Here is a 23,058-nt window from a genome sequence, read left to right as displayed (position 1 = left end):
CCCTGACCAGGACTAGAACCCGGTGTGCCGGCGCCGCAGGTGGAGGATTAGCCTACTGAGCCACGGCATCGGCCCTAAAAAAATTTTTAAAAATTAAATGTTTGGGCGAAGTGGAGATGAACTGAAATGAACTGAAACTTAAATTGAGAGACCCAAGATGAAGTGAAAAATGTAGATTTACTAAAATATGTAAGAATGGATCATCCTAGATTCTTGAACAGGAAAGAAAAAAAGGCACTATGATTTTAAAATGACTCAAATTTGTAAGTCATTATTTAAATTTTATTTGTACTCTGTCTGAAAAAAATTGGGCAGTTTAGACAAATACAACCATAAAATTAAGAGAATTGGTAGAAAAAGTAAATAAGGAATGTATGAAACAAAGACAATGGACTTAATGTTCAGTTGCTGCTCAATGCTCAAAAAAAAAAAAAAAACAACGATGGGAGTAAAGGCTTTCTAAACTGTTCAAACATGCCAAAAAGTTGGATACACAGGCAAACCAGGAAAGCAATCTACAGGCTACCCAAGAACAAAGAGTACTTTTCTGTGAGCCAATGTTTCTTCTCCATAGAAAAGGTAGAATAGCCTAATATTGGTAATTCAGGTTAAAAATATAAAGCACTACAGATACACATAAGTATTAATAATGTTCTAACTTCAAAAACAGTACCACATTCCTAAAGGATTTTTAAAAGATCACATTCTAGAAACCACTCTACCCCTCTACCTTTCTAATGCAGTTATACAGTTATTCAAATTTTACATGTGACCTATATAACTGAAAAAGAATTTTAAAATATTCGAGATTTGGGGGCAGTTGTAGCACAGCAGGTAAAACCACCGTGTGCAATACTGGCATCCCACACGGGCATCAGTTTGTGTCCTGGTTGCTCCAACTTTCAATCCATGTCCTTATTCGTGGCCTGGGAAAAGCAGAAGATGGTCCAAGAGTTGGACCCCTGCCACCCACAAGCGAGACCCAGATGAAGCTCCTAGCTTTGACCTGGCCAAGCCCTGGCCATTGTGGCCATCTGGAGAGTGAACCAGTTGATGGAAGATCTCTAACTCTTTTAAATAAATAAATCTTTTTAAAAGTCATATAAACAACATTGGCTTTGTACAGAGATAAAATGAAAGTAGGAAAAGGACTGATAACTTAATCATTTGTTAGACTTTACTTGTTAAATGAATTCTGGCTTTTTTTTTAACAGTTTTTTTTTTAAAGTTTATTATTTATTTATGTATTTAATTTGAAAGTCAATTACAGAAAAAGAGGGAGAGACACCAAGACATCTTCCATCGGCTGGTTCACTCCCCGAATGGTGGCCAGGGCCAGGGCTGGGCCAGGTCGAAGCCAGGAGCTTCATCAGAATCCAGACTTGGACCACCCTTTGCTGCTTTCCCAGGCACATTAGCAGGGAGATGGATCAGAAGTGGAGGGCCCACATGGGATGCTGGCACTGCAGACCGTGGTCTAACCTCCTGTGCTACAGCACCAGCCCCATTATCCTCATTTCTTAGAACAATTTTAATACCAACTGAAACTGACAAAAATTTAGCATTCAAAGGCTTTAGAGGAAAAATACTCTAAACTCAGGCAGTGAGTCAAATCAGATAAATGATATTTTCTTCACCATTTTAATCCTAAAAGTCACAGTAAGGGATTTATCTTCTACTGCAGCACTGTTCAGTTATCGACTGAAGAGCTGAACAGGGGCAGGGAAGCTTCCAGCCTCATATCAGGAGCAGGGGGCCTAACATGAGAACAGCAGAGACTGGAGGGGCAAAGCAGCATTGTAGCCACCTCTTTGTCACAGACTGTCCCTGACTCAGAGATTCCTAGATGTTCCATCTTGACCTTCCATCATACGTCAGTGTTAAAAGTACAGAACCTCACTCATGTAAAGTGTTTAGTAAGAGTATATTACTAAAACAAAAAAATCTAGTTGACAGTTGGGGAAGTGAATTCAAAAAATCAGTTTCTAGCAAAGCCACCAAGGTAACTTATTCTAATGCCTCATTACTAAGATATAGCCCTAAAACTTACTGCTCCAGCCTATAATAAAATCTTCAAACTCTTTCAAGTCTTAATGATACATAAATTATATGTGTGTATATATATATGTATATGTATATATATATACATATATGTATTCTGCCAATTAGAGGCTCTGCCTAGCAACTTGTGACTTGTTTCACCATGAAGAAGGCAAATGATAGGTCCGAAACGGAGTATGGCCAGGCACTTAGCCAAGAAAGGAATCAGAGAGCTAAAAACAGGATTTCAAAATAAAGGTTCTAAACCACTACCTGACAACTGACGTGCAAGCCAACATGCACACACACACACAGTGAGAATCCCTAGGGTCAGAGCAAAGGAAGGATTTTAAAGATGAACAATTTATGTCAGAACACAGTGGCGTGGTGGGTTAAGCCACTGCTTGCAATGCCTGTATTCCATACTGGAGTGCCTGGCTGGAGTTCCAGATACACTTCCAATCCAGTTTTCTGCTGATGCACCCTGGGAGGCAGCTGATGACAGCTCAGGTGCTTGGGTCCCAGTCACCCACCTGGGAGACGCAGATGGAGTTCTAGGCTCCTGGAATCAGCCTGGCCCAGCACTACTGTGGGCATCTGTGAAGTGATATCTACCTACCTCTCTCAAGTAAATGAAAATAAACACTTAAAAAAAAAAACTTAAAACCTTCCTGACTCAGGTTGCCAAGCACCTAAGGGAGGTAGCCAAACCTGTCTCCTAATAAGGAAGCTTCTAGCTGTCGATATATATCAGGAAATATGTATACAAAGAGGCATAGAATATGGCTGCTGACACAGAGAACCAAACTATTCAAACTAAACATTAATATTTAAACTAAACATCACAAATGTTCGCTGTATTTGTTCATTGGCTTCATTAAAGTTTCAACCACCTTGACCACCGGGTACCACCAAGATTATTCATCCAAGGCTCACCATTCAGGAAAATTGAGTGAACTCATTCAGGAAGTGCCAGGAGCTCTCAGGTCACCCGGAAGGGCAAACAGACTGCTGCTTCCTGCCATCATTCAACAGACCTCAACCAAGGCTCTAAGTCAAGTCTGTACTTGACACTGGGTAGCACTCCGGTTCCAGTGGAAGGAACAGTCCAGTAAGACCAAAAATTACAATGCAGGGAGATAACATTTACTGCTACAAGAATGTAGCAATAAAGGAAACAAAGCCCCAGCTGACCCTATTACTTGCTTCCAGCGTTTTACTACAGTGTTCAGGGTTTTCAAATGCTTCTGTTTCCAGTTCATCTTAAGCCTAACGTTTCTCTGCTGACTCTTAATCGTGCTAGGAAAAATTAAAACAGAAGCTGTTGTTTCCTTTCTAGCATTCTACAAGGGTTCCCACCAACATTTGCGTATCGAGATACTTCAATCTGGGACACAGGTTGAACAACCCTAATCCAAAAATGTTCCAATATTCTAAACTTTCAGTGTCGACATGATAGCATAGGTAGAAAATTCTACTCCATGAAACTTTGGAATACGCACAAAATTATTTAAAATACTGTACAAAACTACCTAGGTTATATATATGTATGAAATATAAATGAATTTCATGCTTAACTTGGGTCCCATTCGCAAAACAGCTCAATGATGTATATTCAAATATTTAAAAATCTGAAAATAAATGAGAAAATACTTCTGGTCCCAAGAATTTGGGGCAAGGGATACTGAAGTTGTACTACAATCAACAACTTCTCACTTAATGGGAGGGAAAAAGCCATCCACCCAGTCCAACACTCAGCAGGGTCTGGCCAAAATGAGGATGCTCAGTAGGCGCGCCAGCCCACCAAGGACTGAGTGTCTGCCTCGACTCCAGCACCTGCGTGCCCACTCTCCAGCTTCCCGCTCCAGCATCGCCCACCATGCTTTTCATGCAAGCCACTTGTTCACACCACACCAGCAACACATAAGCCATATATTATGGGCCACTAAACAGATGACAAATATTTGAAAATGCACTTCAAACCTGACATTGCATTGTAAAAATATAATAAATTAGGCAGGCCTAATTTTAATAGGTAGTAATGGCCAGCATCTCTCTGGGGGCAAAGAACTTCGGCAGGGCCTGGCTTCACCTCAACAAAGAGGGGCTCATATTCAATGAAAAACAATCCACAAATTTGGAAAACAAGCCCCAAATGTGCATCAAAAATCAGTCTGGCTGCTCGTTAGGCAATCCTTCAGAGCCTTTCCAAGTATTCAGAGTTCCAGTACTTTCTGAAAGGAAGGGTGATCTTTCTGCTCTAGTTTTGCATAATTATGCCTTCAAAATGTCACCCCGGATTTTCAATGCCAATCGTCTTAATTTGTTCGAGTGACTGGGGAAAATGGGGCTCCTCGGCGTCCAAAGGGGGGAGAGAGCCCTAGGTGCGGACTGTTATCTCCGCACGTTCGATACAATTGAAGCTTCGCCTCGGGGGCTGGGGGTTTGCGAAAACAGCTCACCCCGAATACGTTCTGCAGACTCGGGGAGGAGGCGCCGGGCCCGCGACCGCCCGCCCAGAGGAAGTAACAGCTCCCCGCCGGCCCCCGCTCGCCCTGGGCCCAGCGCGCTAGGGCCCCGGCCGCCCACGGGCTTTCCCAGTCGCTACCCGCTCGGCCGCAGAGCGCATCTCCGCGCCACAGACCCGGGGGGGGGGGGGGTCTCAGGTGACCGACCCCACGAGCGGCGGCACGGACCCGCATGCCTCCGGGGGCCCGTGGTCCTCCTCCTGGCTCCACGCACCCCGCCAGCTCGTCCTGCGGCGGCGACTGGAGCCGCGACTACGTGGCGCGGGTCAGGGATGGGGATGGGGATGAGGGGGCGGCCCGGCCGCGCGCGCTGCCTCGGAGGGTCCCGGCCAGCGCCGCGAGGGAGCCCCCGCCGGCCCTCCCGCGCAGCCCCGTCACAGCCGCCCCACGAGTCCGCCCAGCGATGGTGGACGCGAGGACCTCAGCCCGTGCCCGCTTACCTGAGGCGGCTGCCCGGCTCCCGGGCCGCGCCGGCGCCCGCGGCCGGCCGAGGGGACGCGGCGGCTGGACGGCTGCGGCGAGGGCCCGCCGGGGAGGGCGGGCTCGCGGGCGGCGGGAGGGGCGGGGCCGGCTGGGGGCGCGCGCGGGTCCGGGGCGCCCGCCGCCGCCGCTGTCTCGAGAGCCGCCTGGGCCGCAGCCGAGCCAGGCGGCTCTCATGAATGAGACTCGGCGGCGGCGGCCGGACGGGAGGCGGGAGGGCGGCGCGCAGGCCCCGCCCCGGCCACGTGACGCGCGCCTCGCCTCCCCCTCCCGGCGGCGCAGCGCCCTCGCCGCCTGGCTCCCCGGGGGCCCGGGGCACGTGCGGCTTCTGGGCGCTCTCCGCGGCCCTGGCCTGGGAGGGCGGAGCCGCGATTTTCTCTTGCCTGCGGCGACAGGAGCGGTATTGTATTTTTAAAAAGTTTCTTGTGGTCTCCATGACAACCTTGCGGCGCGTCACGTGGGACTGAGAGCCCAACTGCTGGAAAAAACGAGTAAAGTGCAAAAAAGGTCTTTGGCGTGAATGTAAAACGGCATAAAATCATATAACACTCATGTTATAAAACATTAGAAAATCTTTTGATCGCCAGTAGATCATCTGCTCGTTTGCTTAGTCCTCCCCAATCGTACTGAAAGCAATAGATTATCATATATTGCTTCTTATCCTTTTGCGGGCTATTCTATTTTTTATATATCTTTAATCGCTTTGCATTCCATAAGGATTTTTGTACATTTCTATTAACACATATCTCCGGGGTACAGTGTGGTATTTCAATACGTTTACACAGCCGGTGTTGATGATTGCTGTCCCCTTGTTATTTTTTTAGAGGCATCTAACTCCTCTCTTCTAGTTCATTTTATCATAGAAAGTTACAAATGGAAGGGTGTGCTAACTTTAAATGCCAGTTCATGTTTCAGTGTGCCTCTCTGAAATGGGCCCAGCCCCAACACAGTTTTTTCCCCGGGGTGCCTGGTTTGTGCTGGGCCCTGGGGGACCTGCTCCCACCACAGGTGATCACTTCCACACCCTAGTTCCTTGGGCTTTTCTTTGGAATTCCACCAGGTTTTCCCCCAGCCATGACCAAGGCCCTACAGACAGGTGATTGCACTGGCTGAGGCCCACAGAGGAAGTTTCCTCATGTTGTTTTCACCTGGCTTCATAAGTGAAGTAAAAACTACCCCCTCCACGTTCAAAGCATTTTACTCCCCCGTGGAGATGTGGAATGAAAGAGAAAGAACCAATGTTCAATTTTATCTCAACAAGATAGAAGTCATAATGCATTTCCCACAGGAGTGTTTGGAGGATTCAAAACACCTGCCAACAAGGTGCCTAATTTAACTCAATGCCTGAAATCTGGAGCAGGTCGTTACTGCTTGTTTTCTGTCCGCCCTTCCATTTTTCCCACCTAGACTCTTGGGCTTTTTGCAGAATCTGCTGCCTAAGAGGGGAATGTCCTGCCAAGCTTCTCTCAGTCCTTCCTTGCATCGTTCCAAAAGCCCCAGACATCCCATTCTTCCTCCAAACAACCCTGGGGTTCATACCCCGCTCACGATGATTGGTTCACATTTCTAGTATTTTCCTCATTCTCTGGTGTCTACCTGACTCACGCCTCTATGTAAGCAAAGTAGAGACTCATTATTTGTTGCATGCTCTCTCTTCACTTCCTGGGCTGACACCTGGACAGTGGGCAGAGGACACTCAATCCCCAGCTACTCCCTAGGGCTGTCAGAGGAAGAAAGTCCCTGCTTCACCCTTCCTCTGACTCACTACCTTCCAGTTCCTTGACGAAGTCCCTCACTCCTTCAATTTTTCCCCGATCTCAACTCGGGGTCCACCCCTGAGCTTCAGCAGCCCCGGGCTTCTCCTCCCCTAAAAAGAAGAATCCGTCCTCATCCCTGTGGTCCTCTGCCCTGTGAACTTATGCCATAGCTTCCCCTCCCAGCCACGCTCCCTGGAAGAGGGGCTTCTGCCTTTTCACTTCTTCACAGCCTTCCCCTTCTCCACTGCGGAAACTTCTCAGGCCAAGGTCAGTGATGACCTTCTGATCGCCAGAGACAGCGGACCACTCTCAGGTGCGAGGTTGATGCTGCTTATCAGCATTCCCTTCTGCAGAGGCTGTCTTCCTCTTGTCAACCGGGACTCTTCTGAGAGCCACACAGCTGTGCATGGTAGCTGCAGACATCTCTCCGTCAGTAAGGGTTACAGTGACGTCAAATTCAGGCCCCTCGGCTGTGCTTCTTAAAGCCTGTTCCTCTTTAATCTTTCTTGGCTAATGGCACTGTCTTTAGTCATCCTAGCCAGAAACCTAAGAAGGCGTCTCATTTCCTCTAATTCCATTCTACATCCATCAAGTCCTGTCATTTCTACTCTCTTAAGCTCTCTGCAAAACCGTCGTGTTGGCCACCTTCAGGGCCCTCCTCAGTGAACACTATGTGGCCTCCCTGTGCTCGCTGTCAGGCCCTGTCATATCTTTTGTGGCCCGCTGTAGGCATGTGCAAGCTGGTCTCCCTGCACAGTTCTAAGTACCTGCTACCCTGAAGTACAGATCTGACCATGGTGAAGTTTATTGGCAATCCATTGCCTCCAGGAAAAAGCCCAAGTTCCCTAGCATGGCATCCAGCATGTCATGTGTCTTTCTCACCTGCTACTTCTGGCCTATGTGCTGCAGCCACTCCTTTTGCAACAGAGTAATTTTCCAGATACTCTGGAAAAATACTCTGGGTGGGCATTTGGCCTAGTGGTTAAGCCATCGGTTAGGACAACCATGTCCCATATCAGGGTGCCTGGGTTTGATACCTGGCTCCAGCTCCTGATTCCAGCGGCCTACCAGAGTAGATCCTGGAGACAGCAATGATGGTGAAGCAATTGGGTTCCTGCCACCCACATTGGAGACCTGGATCAAGTTCCTGGCTCTTGGCTTCAGCCAGGGGCATTACAGGCATTTGAGCAATGAGTGAAAAGATGGGAACTCGCTCTCTCTCTCTCTCTCTAATAAAATGAGTGTATAGACACTAAAAAAAAAAAAAAAATTCAACTTCTGTGTTTCCTTGCATTTCGTCCTCGTTTTCCTCGTATAAAAATGCTTTCAAGCATTCTGCTTCTCTTTGTTGGCAGAGTGGAAAGCAGAAGTTGTCTGCAAGACATTTCCTTTGTGTATTTTATTTCTAAAGCTCTAAACTCATTGAGGAACTTAAGTCAGGAAGGAGAAGGCCATGGGGAAAGCATTTCTTTGAGGAAATCCTGAAAGGGGGGAAGATTTTCCAGAGTAAGGATTGAGTGTCCCAGGCTGGAGTTGGAAGGGGGTGATTCTGTGCCCTCCTGTCTGGGAGGTGATTAAACTGTGGTGCCCCAGCCTTGCTGTTCCCAGCTTCAGCATCTCATCCTCTGAGTGGACAAAGAACAGCCAGAAGTCTCTGTCCCGTCACTGTGCGCTCAACCCTGCTAGGAATTCTGCTCTCATTAACATTGACTTTGTAGATGAAGAAACTGAGGCACAGAAACATTGAGTACTTGCCTCAGATCTCAAAACTTCTAAGCAATGATGCTGGAATATGTTCTTGACTCCCAAGTCTGTACTTTTTAAAATGTTTTATTGATTTATTTATTTTGCTTGAGCAGGGATGGAGGGGACCCAAGGAGAAACAGGCTCCCACATGTTGGTTCACTGCCCCAGATGCCTGCAACAGCTGAGGCTGGGCCAAAGCTGAGAGGTGGGAACTCAATCCAGGTCTCCCAAATTGGTAGCATGATCCAAGTACTTGAGTCATCACCCGCTGTCTCCCAAGGTTTCCAGTAGCAGGAAGCTGGGAATGGGAACAGAACTTGGACTTGAACTCAGGTGTTCTGATACAGGATATGGACCTCCCAAGAAATATTATTAATGATACACAAAATGCCAGTCCCCACACCTGTACTTTTAACACCCAGTTCCTATCAGCTTCCCTCAGGTCCCTATGGTGCCCTACCCCCAGTGCTTCTTTCCCTCATGCTTCTAGTTCCCCTTGAACAGGTCACCATTACACCATTTACTATACACATAGTAGGATGTCAATAAGTACTGGTCAAAACTAAACTAGGTATCCACACCAACTCACCCACTGAAAACAGCACCAAAAATACTGAGTAAAATAGTAAAAGGCACCTCTAAACTGGCAAGAAATTAAGAAATTTCACCAGTACAAGGTGAAGGCCAGAACCCAGAGAAGCACAGCCTAAAGTCAGCAGTTTCTTGGAGGGTGTCTGCTGAATCTAGTGAATCTGAATACTGGTTTTTGCAGCCTTAGGAGCTTTTGTTTTGTCTGAGGGCGGGGGGCTAGATAGGGAGAAAGAGAGAAAAAGAGAGAAAGAGACAGAGATGGACAGAGACCTCCCCTTCTCTGGTTCACTCCCCAAATGCCCACAACACCCAGGGCTGGGCCAGGCTGAAGTCAGGATCCAGGAGCTCAATCCCGGTTTCCTACATGGAAGGGAAGAACCCAAATACTTGGGCCATCACCTGCTTCCTCCCAGGGAGCACAGTAGCTGAGGCTGGAATTGAGAGCAGAGCTAGGATTAGAATCCAGGCACTCCAGGATGGTTTGCATCTCCATTCCTATATCAAATGTGTGCCCTCACCTTGATAGTTTTAAGTGGCAAAAATAAAAGAGTAGTGAATTTAATAGAAGATCCAGTAAAGGTAAAACACCAAAAGAAAAATAATAGAATGAGAAAAAATATCAATTCTTCTCAAGCCCACCCAAAAACTAAACTTGAACACATATAATCAATAAAACAAATCTCAACACATTTAGAAAATTTTGTATCCAACAGACCATATTTTCTGATCATAACACAATTAAGGCAAGAATAAGTTTTTAAAAATAACTATGGGAAATTCATGGGTCATTGAACAAATCATTATGGAAATATGAGAATATTTAAATGTGATATAGCAAATACTTGGTACCATGTATCAAAGATAGAGCGATAAACTAAGCCAGTGGTTAAAGGGAATTTATAGACTTAAAAGCTTTTATAACAAGAGAAAACAATTTGAAATGGAAAGGGAGAAAAAGTTACAAAAGAAGATCAATAAAGTCAAACAGAAGAAAGGAAACAGTAAAGACAAAATAATCAAATTACAAACACACAATAGAAAGAACCAAGTAAGTTATACACTGCATTTGTGACTCAAACATTTTACAAACCTCTAGTGAAAACCAAAGAAAAAAGAGAGATACAGCGAAGATGGAGAGGAATAATGGAAATGCCATAATCACATATGACGCAAATTAGATGAACTTTGTGAATATTTTATGCTAATAAATTTGAAAACTTAGATGAAATGGAAAAGTTCCAAGAAATGTTAATAAAGTTGAGCTAGAAAGGGCAGTCTAAAAGTCAAGAACTTGAATCAGTTGTTAAATATTTTCTACAAAGAAAAATCTAAGCTAGAACAGTTTTCCCAGTGACTTCTACCTAATATTCAAGTAATAGTAATTCCATTCCCTACAAGATCTTCCAGAGCACAGAAAGGGTATTCCTCAACTCATTTTATGAGGCTAACATAACCTTCGAACAGAACTTGACCAGAAGGTCTGAAAAATAAAAATTTCAGGCCAATCTCACCCATAAATATAGAAACAAAAACCCCTCATAAAATTTCAGCAACTTAAATCTGACAAGGTAATTCGTCATAACCTAATTGGCTTATCTAAGAATAAAAGGTTATTTTAAGATGAGGGGGAAAAGTCAGTTGATAGAATTCACCACAATAAAAATTTAAAGTGAAAGATCATATGATGATTTAAGAAGGTACAGAAAACCCTTTGATAAAATTCAATATGCATCCAGATAAAATTCATAAAAAACTACAATATTTTCCTTGGAAAAAGATGTTTGCAAAAACCTACAGCTGGGGTGGGTGTCATAGTGTGGTGGGTTAAGCTGCCAGTTGGGACGTCCACATTCCATATCAGAGTGATTGAGTTCAATGACTGCCTCGACTTCTGATCCAACTTCCTGCTAATGTGTACCCTGCAAGGCAGCAGATGATGATGGCTCAAGTGCTGGGGTCCCTGCCACCCATATGGGAGATCCAGCTGGAGTCCCCAGCTCCCACTGTTGCAGGCATTTGGGGAGTGAACCAGCAGATGAATGACCTCTCTTTCTCTCTCACTGTCTCTCCCTCTATAACATTACCTTTCAAATAAATAAAAGAAACCTTTTTTGAAAAAGTTAAAACAATTTTTTTCAAATCTTTAAAATAAAAATGAGGAACAAGATAAGTGTGCTGCCATCTCCACTTCTATTCAGTATTATGCTAGAGATCCTAAAATGTGAAAGCAAGAAAAAGACATAAAATATAAACATATTGAAAAGGGAGAAGCCACAAAAACATGATTACACATGTGGAAAATTCAAAATAATGTATATAACCTATTGATTTGTGTGTGGTTAGTAACATTGCTGGATACTAGAGCCAATTTACCAAATTGTTAGCATATATACACACTAGCAATGAACAATTAGGAATGAAGTTATTTGAAAGATCCGTTTAGAATGACGAAAAAACAAGGCATTAAGGATTGAGTCTAACAAAATATATGTAAGACTTTTATTTATTTATTTTAAAGATTTATTTATTTGTTTTGAAAGTCAGACTTACAGAGAGAGAGGAAGAGACAGAGAGAGATCTTCCATCTGTCGGTCCACTCCACCAGATGACCACAATGGCCAAGCTGGACCACGCCAAAGCAAGAAGCCAACAGCTTCATCTGGGTCTCCCATGTGGGTGGCAGAGGCCCAAGTACTTTCATCTTCTGATCCTTTTCCCAGGCCATTAGCAGGGGGCTGGATCAGAAGTGGAGCATCTGAGACATGAGCTAGAGACCATATGGGATATTGGCATTGCAGGTGGTAGCTTTACTCACTATGCTGCAATGTTGCCCCCACAAGACTTTTGTAAAGGGTATTGTGAAACTTCTTGAAAGACTATGAAAAAGATCTAATTAGAGAAATACTGTATTTATGGATGAAAGGCCCGAATCTTATCAAAATATTAATTCTTCACTATTTGATATACACAGTCAATGCAATTCTATTTGAAATAATAGTTCTTGAAGAAGAACGTATAATAATTACTCTCTTATGTACCAAACTTTAATACAAAGGCAGGTAGTATTAGCTTATGTGTTTTTTTAAGATGTATTTATTTATTTGAAAGTCCTAGTTACACAGAGAGAGGAGAGGCAGAGAGAGAGAGAGATCTTCCATCTGCTGGTTCACTCCCCAATTCGCCACAACAGCTGGAGCTGCACCGATCTGAAGCCAGGAGCCAGGAGCTTATTCCAGGTCTCCATGTGGGTGCAGGGGCCCAAGGACCTGGGCCATTTTCCACTGCTTTCCCAGGCCACAGCAGAGAGCTGGATTGGAAGTAAAGCAGCTGGGACCTGAACCAGCGCCCATATGGAATGCCAGCACTACAGGTGGCAGCTTTACCCACTATGCCACAGCACCGGGCCCTGGCATAGGTGTTAACTAGACCAAACCCCACAGAAATTCTCACCACAAAAATTAAGTGTTTGGAGCCGGCGCCGCGGCTCACTAGGCTAATCCTCCACCTTGCGGCGCCGGCACACCGGGTTCTAGTCCCGGTCGGGGCGCCGAATTCTGTCCTGGTTGCCCCTCTTCCAGGCCAGCTCTCTGCTGTGGCCAGGGAGTGCAGTGGAGGATGGCCCAAGTGCTTGGACCCTGCACCTGCATGGGAGACCAGGAGAAGCACCTGGCTCCTGCCATCGGATCAGCGCGGTGCACCGGCCGCAGCACGCCGGCCGCGGCGGCCATTGGAGGGTTAACCAACGGTAAAGGAAGACCTTTCTCTCTGTCTCTCTCTCTCACTGTCCACTCTGCCTGTCAAAAAAAAAAAAAAATTAAGTGTTTGGTTGTCTGACACTGTGACGTGGTGGGTAAAGCCTGTGATGCTGGCATCCCGTGTTAGCACTGGTTTGAGTCCTGGCTGCTCCACTTTGGATCTAGCTCCATGTTTATGCTCCTGGGAAAGCAGAGGAAGATGAGCCAAGTCTTTGGCCCCCTGGACTCATGTGGGAGACCTGGACAAAGTTCCTGTCTTTAGCCTGACCCAGCCCAGGCCATTGCAGTCATTTGGGCAATAACACAGCAGATGGAAAATCTCTCTGTGTCTCTCTCTTTTCCCCCTTCTCTCTCTGTAACTCTACCTTTGAAATGCTATTGTGTGCTCATAAGCTTTTTAAGATTCCCTGTACCATATGTAAAACAGTATGTTTTAGAACTTCCCTAATACACTGCAAGGAATGGTTTCTTTTCAGTGGGGCATTGCACAATTTGTTTTGTACTAAATCCTTCTAAATGATGAGGAAGAAAAAGTTACATAAAATGGATCAGAAACACAAAAGGAACTAGGTATAGCATGGTTTGTCTTCTAACAAGTCACTCACCATATACATATCTCCGGCTCATTCCATTTAGGTTTGCTTACTTTCTTTGGTTATAAGTCATAGTCCTGGGAATGAAGATGCTTCCAGCTGTTCCTTGGACTTTCTTCTCTACACTGATAATGTGCTGCTAGGTCACAAAACCAGAGACTCGGGAGGTCAGTGCGTCTGAAGTGCAGCTGGAGTAGAAATTGCCTCTGGAAGACTGTTGGAATCCTTTGGGTGAGGGGCATTCATCATGCTGGGGACAAGTCAGTCCGTGATCAGGCAGGTAGAACTGTCACCTTGCTCAGTAGGCAGAACCTAGCTACAAGACTTCCTAAGGCCACTCAATGCTCACTGTCAACTAGGAGATGGAATCTCTCCGAAAATCGTTACTCACTGGAGTGCCCGCTGCTTCCTGGACTGGGTAGTTTAGAGAAAATGTATTTCTGCACATTCTGTATAGGAAGCATTTGAGATTTGTTTTGTCCTTTGCAGCACTAAGCATTCATCATGAAAAAGAAACAACAAATGATAAGAGTTTTAGAAGCGAGATAGGGGAGGAGAGATTTCAAAAGGCACTCACCTAATGAGGACTCTGCCCACAGTGTGTTTGGAAGCCCTCGGCAATGCAACTGTCATGTGGCAGCGGTTCTGAGACCTGTCTGTGAATATTAACTTTCTCATGCTTCCAGAATGCTCATTTCAGCAGCCACTGTCTTAGTTTCTTCTTAGAATAAATCACTAATTTGAACAGAATGTCTGGACCGTTGTAGGTTGTTCTTAAGAATGTGTTTCCAGGGTACATCTGGTCTCATTAAACTCTTAAAAAAATTTCAAAAGTCATCTTTTCTTCCGCCTCGGCTTTTGGGAGTTTATTCTACATAATGATCCTTGGTGAGGGATGGAGGCTTCGCATCAGGAAAGCTGACTCCTAGGAGGGAGGTGATTTCATTTCAGCAAAGCCTGAGTGGCTTTCTCTCACCTTTTACCTCTCACGAAAGCTCTCCTAACTAAATCAGTCCTCTTGCAGCACAATGTTTTTCTTTGTTTCTTACTCTTTCGTCTTTCTCTAAATGATTTACTATTATTAAACAATTTTTTTCCAAGGTTAGAAAAACCAAAGGGGAAAAGTACACGACTTGGTAGATGATTTTCCACTGTGTTGGAACTAGAATTTCAGGCTCTTGGTAAGGGATTCTTTTATCATTAAAAATTTCCAGAATTTTTGAAGTAGATTTGCTGTCATTTTAGAGTGCTGTGTACTTACTAATTAGCTAATCTGCGGAGCCTCCCCTAGAGCCGGTTTTATGAGGAAAGAGAAACATCTGGAACCAGAGACAATAGCTCAGCTTGTGAGTACTAACTTCTAGATGGAGAATGCATCATTTGTCTCAAACATGACAGAAAGATTGAAAAAATAACAACCAGAAGGTGATTTTCCAATGTGTGCTGGTTGGAACATACACTGTCCCCAACCTTCCCTCACCTTCAGCCAACACATCCCACCCTTGGCCCATCATCTCCTTGAATACCTAACACATATACTTCTAGAACTTTCTGTTTGGGCCAGGAAGGGACAAGATAATGGAAAAGTACAAACAGAGGAGTGGCAAGGAGGAAAATGATAGGAAAGGCCCCCTGTATGCAATCAAGAAACAGCTCTGAGCCCAAGAAAGAAGAGTTTGTGGTGGGGACTGGGGTCTGCTGGGGGTGAACACAAGGGCAGGGGGAGCAGCAGGTACAGAGATCACAGAGGAAATCTTCCCGATAGCTGATGCTAACAACATCAAAAAACCACCATCCTTTCCAGAAGTCATGTCTCCCCAGTTTCTGTGGAATTTTCTGAAATTTTCCTTTGAGCCTGTGCCAGAAAGCAAAGTTCTGAGTGTCTACAGTCTGCAAGCAGATGCAGCCTGGGCTGGGAACCTTTGAAATGATCTTATAGGATTCTAAAAGAAATGCAAACTGGGAATGTGGAATTTGCAACGGAAGCAGCCTGCCGCTCTGTTTGCAGAATGGAATCTAAATTTAGATCGCCTATAGAAGAGCGAGCACAGGCCCCCAAAGCTTTTCCTGCAGGGCTGAGATCTCTTTCCCTTTTCCATTTTTAGCCTCCTAGAGGAAACTCTTTGTTATTTGTTTTTGTTTTAGAGATAGAAAGCTCCTGAAAGCCAGAGCCCTAGCTTCAGAGTCTTGTCAACTCACGTCTGAGCAGGATGCAGTGACATCTCACAATAATGTTTGCTAAAGCTCTTTTCCATCTCACTCACTGCTAGAAAGGGGACCTGAAGGATGATTGCTTGGTGTATCCAATGCACTAGTAGTTAGAGCCAACTATTCCCACATTTAAACTCTCAATAGAGATCAGTGCTCCAGGGCTTTGAATGCCTGGGCTAGTCGTAAGAGAAAATCCAGGGACTGGTGTGGCACAGCAGGTGAAACTGCCTCTTGGTATACTCTCATCCCATGTGGTTTGAGTCCTGGCTCCTCTGCTCTCAATTCCAGTTTCCTATTAACGTGCACCCCAGTAGGCAGCACATGGTGGCTCAAATAGTTTAGTCCCTGCAACCCATTATGTGGGGACCTGGATTGAGTTTCTGGCTCCTGTCTCTGTTCCGACTCAGACCTGGCTGTTGTGGCCATTTAGGGAAAGGACCAGAGAAGGGGAGGTCTAGGTTTCTCTCTCTCTCTCTCTCTCTCTCTCTCTCTCTCTCCTTCTCTTGCTAATAAAAATAAATAAGTAAGTAATTTTAAAACTATCTTGCTTGTCCCCAGGTCTACCCCTTTTATGGTGCTATTCCTCCTTCCTGAAGTGCCCTACTTTTCTGTTTTTAGTGGCCTAAGTCTTATCCTCCCTTCAAGCCTCAATTGAAAGTCTCCCCCCAACCCCCCGCCACTGCCAGCCCCAAGAAGCCTTCCTTGACCGGTTTAATCAGCAACAGGCCCTGAAGAAAGGGCAATGGATTAAGATTCACAATCTCTGGATTCTAACGTCTTCTTAGCCATAGCTGGGCAATCTGATTCATCTCTCTTGACCTGATTTCTCATCTATAAAATGAGTTCTTGAATTAGCTGGTCCTCATGCCCTTAATGGTTAATACATTCTCCAATGCTAATCTCTCCAGTCTTGGAGCTTCTAGTGTATATATTGTATCCATTCCTGTGGTACCAAATCTATGTTAACCTACCTTGTTATTTATCTTTTTTATATACCTGTCTGGTTCATTCAACTCATTTTTAAAAAATGATTTACTTATTTATTCCGAGAGGTGGAGAGAGAGAGAGAGAGAGAGAGAGAGTCAGAGAGAGAGGGATCTTCCATCTACTGGTTCACTTTTTTTTTTTTTTTAAGATTTATTTATTTGGCCAGCGGCGGGGCTCACTTGGTTAATCCTCTGCCTGTGGCGCCCGCACCCCTGTTCTAGTCCTGGTTGGGACGCCGGATTCTGTCCCGGTTGCTCCTCTTTCAGTCCAGCTCTCTGCTGTGGCCCAGGGAGGCAGTGGAGGATGGCCCAAGTGCTTGGGCCCTGCACCTGCATGGGAGACCAGGAGGAAGCACCTGGCTCCTGGCTTCAGATGGGCACAGTGCCGGCGATAGCAGCCATTTGGGGGGGTGAACCAACGGAAAAGGAAGACCTTTCTCTCTGTCTCTCTCTCTCTCTCACTGTCTAACTCTGCCTGTCAAAATAAATAAATAAAAAAAGATTTATTTATTTATTGAAAGGCAGAGTTATGGAGAGGCAGAGGCAGAGAAAGAGAGAGAGAGCTTCTATCCACTGGTTCACTTCCCAGATGGCCAGAATTGAGCTGATCCGAAGCCAGAAGCTAGGAGCCAGGAACCAGGAGCCAGGAGCTTCTTCCAGGTCTCCCAAGTGGGTGCAAGGGCCCAAGCACTTGGGCCATCTTCCACTGCTTTCCCAGACCATAACAGAGAGCTGGATCAGAAGTGGGGCAGCCGGGACTCAAACTGGCATCCATATAGATGCCGGCACTGCAAGCAGCGCTGGCCCCTGGTTGACTATTAAAATGACTGCAACAGCAGGTCTGGGTCAGGCCAAAGTCAGGAGCCAGGAACTCTATCCAAGTCTCCGACGTGGGTGGCAATGGCCCAAGCCCTTGGACCATCTTCCACTGCCTTTCCAGATGCATTAGCAGGGAGCTGGATCAGAAGCAGAGCAGCCAGGGCTTGAATTGGCATTCTAATATGGGATTCCAGCTTCACAATCAGTAGCTTAACCTGCTGTGCACAACACCAGATCCCCAACTCATTTGTAACTCCCTCAAGGACCAAAAATATGTGTTTTAATTATTTGCAGTCCTGTCATTTAGGGTATTCGCTTTTGTAATGAATGTTTTCGGTAATAATACTAGCACATCATTATGAATGCCTGTGCTATTTTCCCAGATAGGGCTTTGAGGAGCTCTTTGTTGCTGCCACAAACTCTTTTTGTATTTTTGAAACATTATCAGAAACGGAAGCATGATCTACTGACACAGGCAGTGCTGAGTGGTTAAAACCATGAGATCTGCCTCTTAATTGCTCACAACTTGCAGCCTTAGTGTGACTCGTTAAAACTCAGTTTTCTTGAGTTTTCTATGAGGACGATAAACTTATTGGCAAGTACTACTTGATCTTCATTTCTTTCTTCCCCTTGTCTATCACTACTCTAGGCTTAACAAAGTAGAATGAGGCAGCTAAAATTTGCAATATGGCAGTTACACCAGTAAGACGTAAATGGAAATCTGTGCATATTGTTGCTTCTTCTCTTTTATATGTTCCTGTATCATGCCTGTAACACATATATGATGGCGAGAGCAATAACAGCTATTTTGGGACTATGAGGGGACAAATAGAAGATGAAAATCAACATGCTAAGGCTGGTGGAGCAGAGACAGCCAGATCCTAGGTCTTTGCCGATATCATTGAACAGCTGTTCTAGCCCTGGGCTATACTTGTGTGACTTGGAACTTTGTGTTATATGGGGAAAATATTCTCAGTCTCCATTGATTTAGCTGACATTGAAGTTTTCTTTTCCTTACAACTGAGTGCATCTCCAAATCGAACAGATACACCATTACACAGGCTTGTTGTGAGGGTAAATGAGATCACATAAAGCACTTAGCATCTCCGGTAGTAAGACATCCTCAGAAGGTTGCTCTAATATTAAAGTATGCCTCCATGACCACTTCCTTTCCTTGGCCACCATCCTACAGCACCTGAACTTCAGAAGGGAAGAAATGTAGGTTCTAATTATCTTTTATTTTCATCAACCTATGAATTGCTGAGGCCATACAAGGGCAACTATATTTTAAAGGTACCATCACGGGCAACATCTTTTCAAAAAGCAAAATAACTAGAACACTGAGTGGAGATGCTGGCCTCCCTTTGGCCATCTTCCATTCTACCTGCCATTAGACAGAACTGGGCCTCACAAAAGCCCTCCCCAGGGCCTTACTTTGCCCCTGCACTTACAGACTTGCTCCATGTCAAACCTGACTGTCTTCCCCAGGTACTCCCAGGCCAGTTCATTGTCAGCCTTCAAGACTCAGCTCACACGCCTGCTTCCCTGACAACCTTTATTTTATTATTATTATTTTTTTTTGACAGGCAGAGTGGACAGTGAGAGAGAGAGACAGAGAGAAAGGTCTTCCTTTGCCATTGGTTCACCCTCCAATGGCCACCGCGGCCAGCGCACCACGCTGATCCGATGTCAGGAGCCAGGTGCTTCTCCTGGTCTCCCATGGGGTGCAGGGCCCAAGCACTTGGGCCATCCTCCACTGCACTCCCTGGCCACAGCAGAGAGCTGGCCTGGAAGAGGGGCAACCAGGACAGAATTCGGCGCCCCGACCGGGACTAGAACCTGGTGTGCTGGTGCTGCAAGGCGGAGGATTAGCCTATTGAGCCATGGCACAGGCCCTCCTGACAACCTTTTAGAGCATGGCTTCCCCTGTACTCTCCATCTCACCTTCCTATTTTTCTCTTTTGTTTATTTGTTTATTTGTCTCATTTGTTTATTTGAGTGCAATTTGTTTCATCTGCAAAGCTGAACACTTCATTAGAGCAGCATCTTGCCTATTTTGTTCTACACTATACCCCAGACATGAAGCATAGTGCCTGGCACTTAGTAGGTGTTCAATAAATGTTTGTTAACTCAGTAACCAAACTTCTAAAAGCCCAAATGCAGTGTTAGTTCTAGGCTAAAGTCTATGCTAATTAAACAAGATAAAGAATCTTCACTTCCATACATTCCTTTTATGTTCACATTTTCAAGAGCATGGCACTGTTACATGAAAGGAAGTACATCTGTATCTCTCCCACAGCACGGCAGCACGGAAGACAAAAATTGTTAAAGACGATGTGTCTTTTTGAATCATGTGTACTTCTAATTAAGTGTTTTCCTGTCATTTCATTGGGGCATATCAATAAGCAGCAGTGATATTTCTTTTAAATTTAGCATCCCAAATCATGTCAACTTTAGAGACCATACATATATGGGATAGTTGGTCTGTTGTATTTTGTGGCTATGATTTACTGTTTGCAAAAATCTCAGAGGTTAATGAAAGTGGCAGAGAAAGCCTAAAGCAAAAAGTGTCCACTTAGATCTGTGTTCTGAATTGGGTAGGCACTCATGTATTGAAAGATGAGTTGGTTTATTCAACCTTGGGTCACATCTATCAGGAGAACCAAGTCGAAACATTTGGAGGAGACTGAAATAGTCATTAAAGGAGTTGGGAAGATTTTAATTTGCATTTCTCAAGGGGGTAAGCAGTGCATCTATTTAAACACACACATGGGACTGAATTTATCAAAGCCTGGTAAAAGAAGTAGGATTAAAGAACGGGGATAGAGTAGGAAATATTTGTACAATTTATTAATGCTAAAAGGGTTGTAACTATTTAGTAAATTCCAAATTTGATAAAAGAGAAGATTGCGGAAGAAAGATTTCCCAAATGTCCAGAAACTGGAATTTTAGATTTTGTACACATGATAAAAACATATTTTACTTTTATAATTACATGAGGAATAAAATAGCTATAATAAATAGTACAGAAATGTCTAGGAGTTCAACTAAATCAATCTAAAATCATTTATAATTGGTAGTATATGTGAGTTAAACATTTTTATCTTTTTAGTATAAAACAGAAATAAAATTTCATACAGATATCCCCAGTTAATTCTTTTTTTTTCTTTTTTAAAGATTTATTTTATTTATCTGAAAGAGTTACAGAGAGAGGTAGAGACGGAGAGAGAGGTCTTCCATCTGCTGGTTCACTCCCCAGGTGGCCACAACGGCCAGAACTATGCTGATCCGAAGCCAGGAGCCAGGAGCTTCTTCCCGGTCTCCCACATGGGTGCAGGGGCCCAAGGACTTGGACCATCTTCCACTGCTTTCCCAGGCCATAGCAGAGAACTGGATCGGAAGAGGAGCAGCAGGGACTAGAACTGGCGCCCATATGGGATGTTGGTGCTTCAGGCCATGGCTTTAACCCACTGCACCACAGCACCAGCACCTCCCACCCAGTTAATTTGCATTCATTGATTAATCCTTACATCACTCCAACTAAGTCAGCAGCCTCATTTCCTTTTGATATATCCAGCTGCAGAAAATAGCAACTAGCTGAGCAAGTTGTGTGCCTTGTCTGAAGACAGTCAGCTAATCTTGGTGGAGCTCACTGGGAATAGAGCATAAAGCCCTGACTCACTGCGTAGCCTTTCCTGGTTGTGAAAACGTTCTTCTTCCTGTTTACATTTTCAGTTTAACCAACATATATGGTGCACCTAGCAGGGTGCAGGGGCTTTTGTTAGCTTTCCCTACCAACACTCATAGAGTGGGATCTTCCCTGAACACAAGAAAGGGCTTTGGGCACTGGGGGGCAATCACCAAATGACAAATGCCCACCACAGAGCTGAAACTAAGTGAAGGAAAACATTTTGCTTCTTAAAGATTCTTCTTGAAGGAGGCATTTAGCCTAACAGTTAAGAAGACTACATCCCATTTTGAAGTGTGTGTTTGATACTCAGCTCTGGATCCTGACTTCAGCTTCTTACTAATGGAGACCCTGGGAGGCAGCAGTGAAGGCTCAGGTGATCGGGTGTCTGCCATCCACATGGGAAGCCTGGACTGAGTTCCAGGTTCCTGCCTTCGGCCTGGTCCAACCCCAGTTGTTGCCAGCATCTGGGGAGTAAACCAGCAGAGGGGTACTTTACCTTTTTATCTGTTTCTCTCCCTCTCAAATACATAAGTAAATTTTTTAAGTAACTCTTTTTTAGGAGCTGGTACTAAATATGATAGTTCTAGCTATAAACTAAGCTAATTATGGTGTCTGTAACCACGTTGTTTAGCATTTCATTATATGGTTTGGATATGATTGAGTGTACCCACCAGAGGTTCCTATGTTGGAGGCTTGGGCCCCAGTGTGGTGATGTTTTGGTGGTAGAATGTCTAGCAGGAGGTAATCAGGTCATGGGAGCAGCACACTCAGAAGGGCTTAAGGCTGGTTCCCCGTAGCACTAGTTCTCGAGAGTGTAAGTTGTTATAAAAAGACCAAGCCTGATCCCCTGAATCTCTCTGGCTTCCTGACTGGGTATCACCCTGTGGTCTTGTCCTCTGGCACGCTCCCACCATGATGTCATCAGCCATTCTGTGATATACCCAGAAAACTCTTACCAGAGCCCAGCAGATGCTGTTACCATGCTCTTAAATCTCTGGAACTGTGAGGTAAGTAAATCTTTTTCTTTATTAAGTTCCCAGATTCAGTGTTTGTGTTATAGCAATAGAAAATGGACTAAAGACACTTACAAAAGTAATTGATTGTTTTACATAGGAACAAAGAGCAGTTTAATATATATTATCTTTTACCTAAAAGATTTTTTTTTCTCAGGGGCCAGCATTGTGGTGTAGTGGGCTAAGCCCCCGCCTATAGTGCCAGCATCCAATATGGGCACCCATTCGAGTTCTGGCTGCTCCTCTTCTGATCCAGCTCTCTGCTATGGACAGGGAAAGCAGCAGAAGATGGCCCAAGTCCTTGGGCCCCTGCACCCACGTGGGAGACCCAGAAGAAGCTCCTGGCTCCTGATCAGCCAAGCTCCTGCTGTTTCGGCCAGTTGGTGAGTGAACCATCAGATGGAAGGCCTGCCTCTCTCTCTCTCCCCTTCTGTCTATAACTCTACCTCTCATATAAAGTCTTAAAAAATGTTATCAAGCAGTTTTTTTTTTTTTTTTTTTTTGGACAGACAGAGTGGATAGTGAGAGAGAGAGACAGAGAGAAAGGTCTTCCTTTTTGCCGTTGGTCCACCCTCCAATGGCCGCCGCGGCTGGCGCGCTGTGGCCGGCGCACCGCGCTGATCTGATGGCAGGAGCCAGGTGCTTCTCCTGGTCTCCCATGGGGTGCAGGGCCCAAGCACTTGGGCCATCCTCCACTGCACTCCCTGGCCACAGCAGAGAGCTGGCCTGGAAGAGGGGCAACCGGGACAGAATCCGGTGCCCTGACCGGGACTAGAACCCGGTGTGCCGGCGCCACAAGGCGGAGGATTAGAGCCGCGGTGCCGGCCCATCAAGCAGTTTTAAAAGTA

General features: G+C 45.1%; 1 protein-coding gene across 1 annotated transcript in view; it reads right to left on the bottom strand.

The window, feature by feature from the left end:
• Positions 1 to 5,084, bottom strand: part of LPIN2 (lipin 2) — a 102,457-nt gene extending 97,373 nt beyond the window's left edge. The window contains exon 1 of the mRNA XM_062201417.1: positions 5,009 to 5,084. The gene's annotated coding sequence lies outside the window, so the exon portion shown is untranslated. The remainder of the gene's footprint in view (positions 1 to 5,008) is intronic.
• Between the last annotated feature and the right edge of the window lie 17,974 nt (positions 5,085 to 23,058).

The sequence above is a fragment of the Lepus europaeus genome, chromosome 9 (genome assembly GCF_033115175.1).
Source record: "Lepus europaeus isolate LE1 chromosome 9, mLepTim1.pri, whole genome shotgun sequence".
NCBI classification, from domain to species: Eukaryota; Metazoa; Chordata; class Mammalia; order Lagomorpha; family Leporidae; genus Lepus; species Lepus europaeus.
Note: the sequence above shows the minus strand (reverse complement) of the source record. Positions and strands in the feature narration are given on the sequence as shown.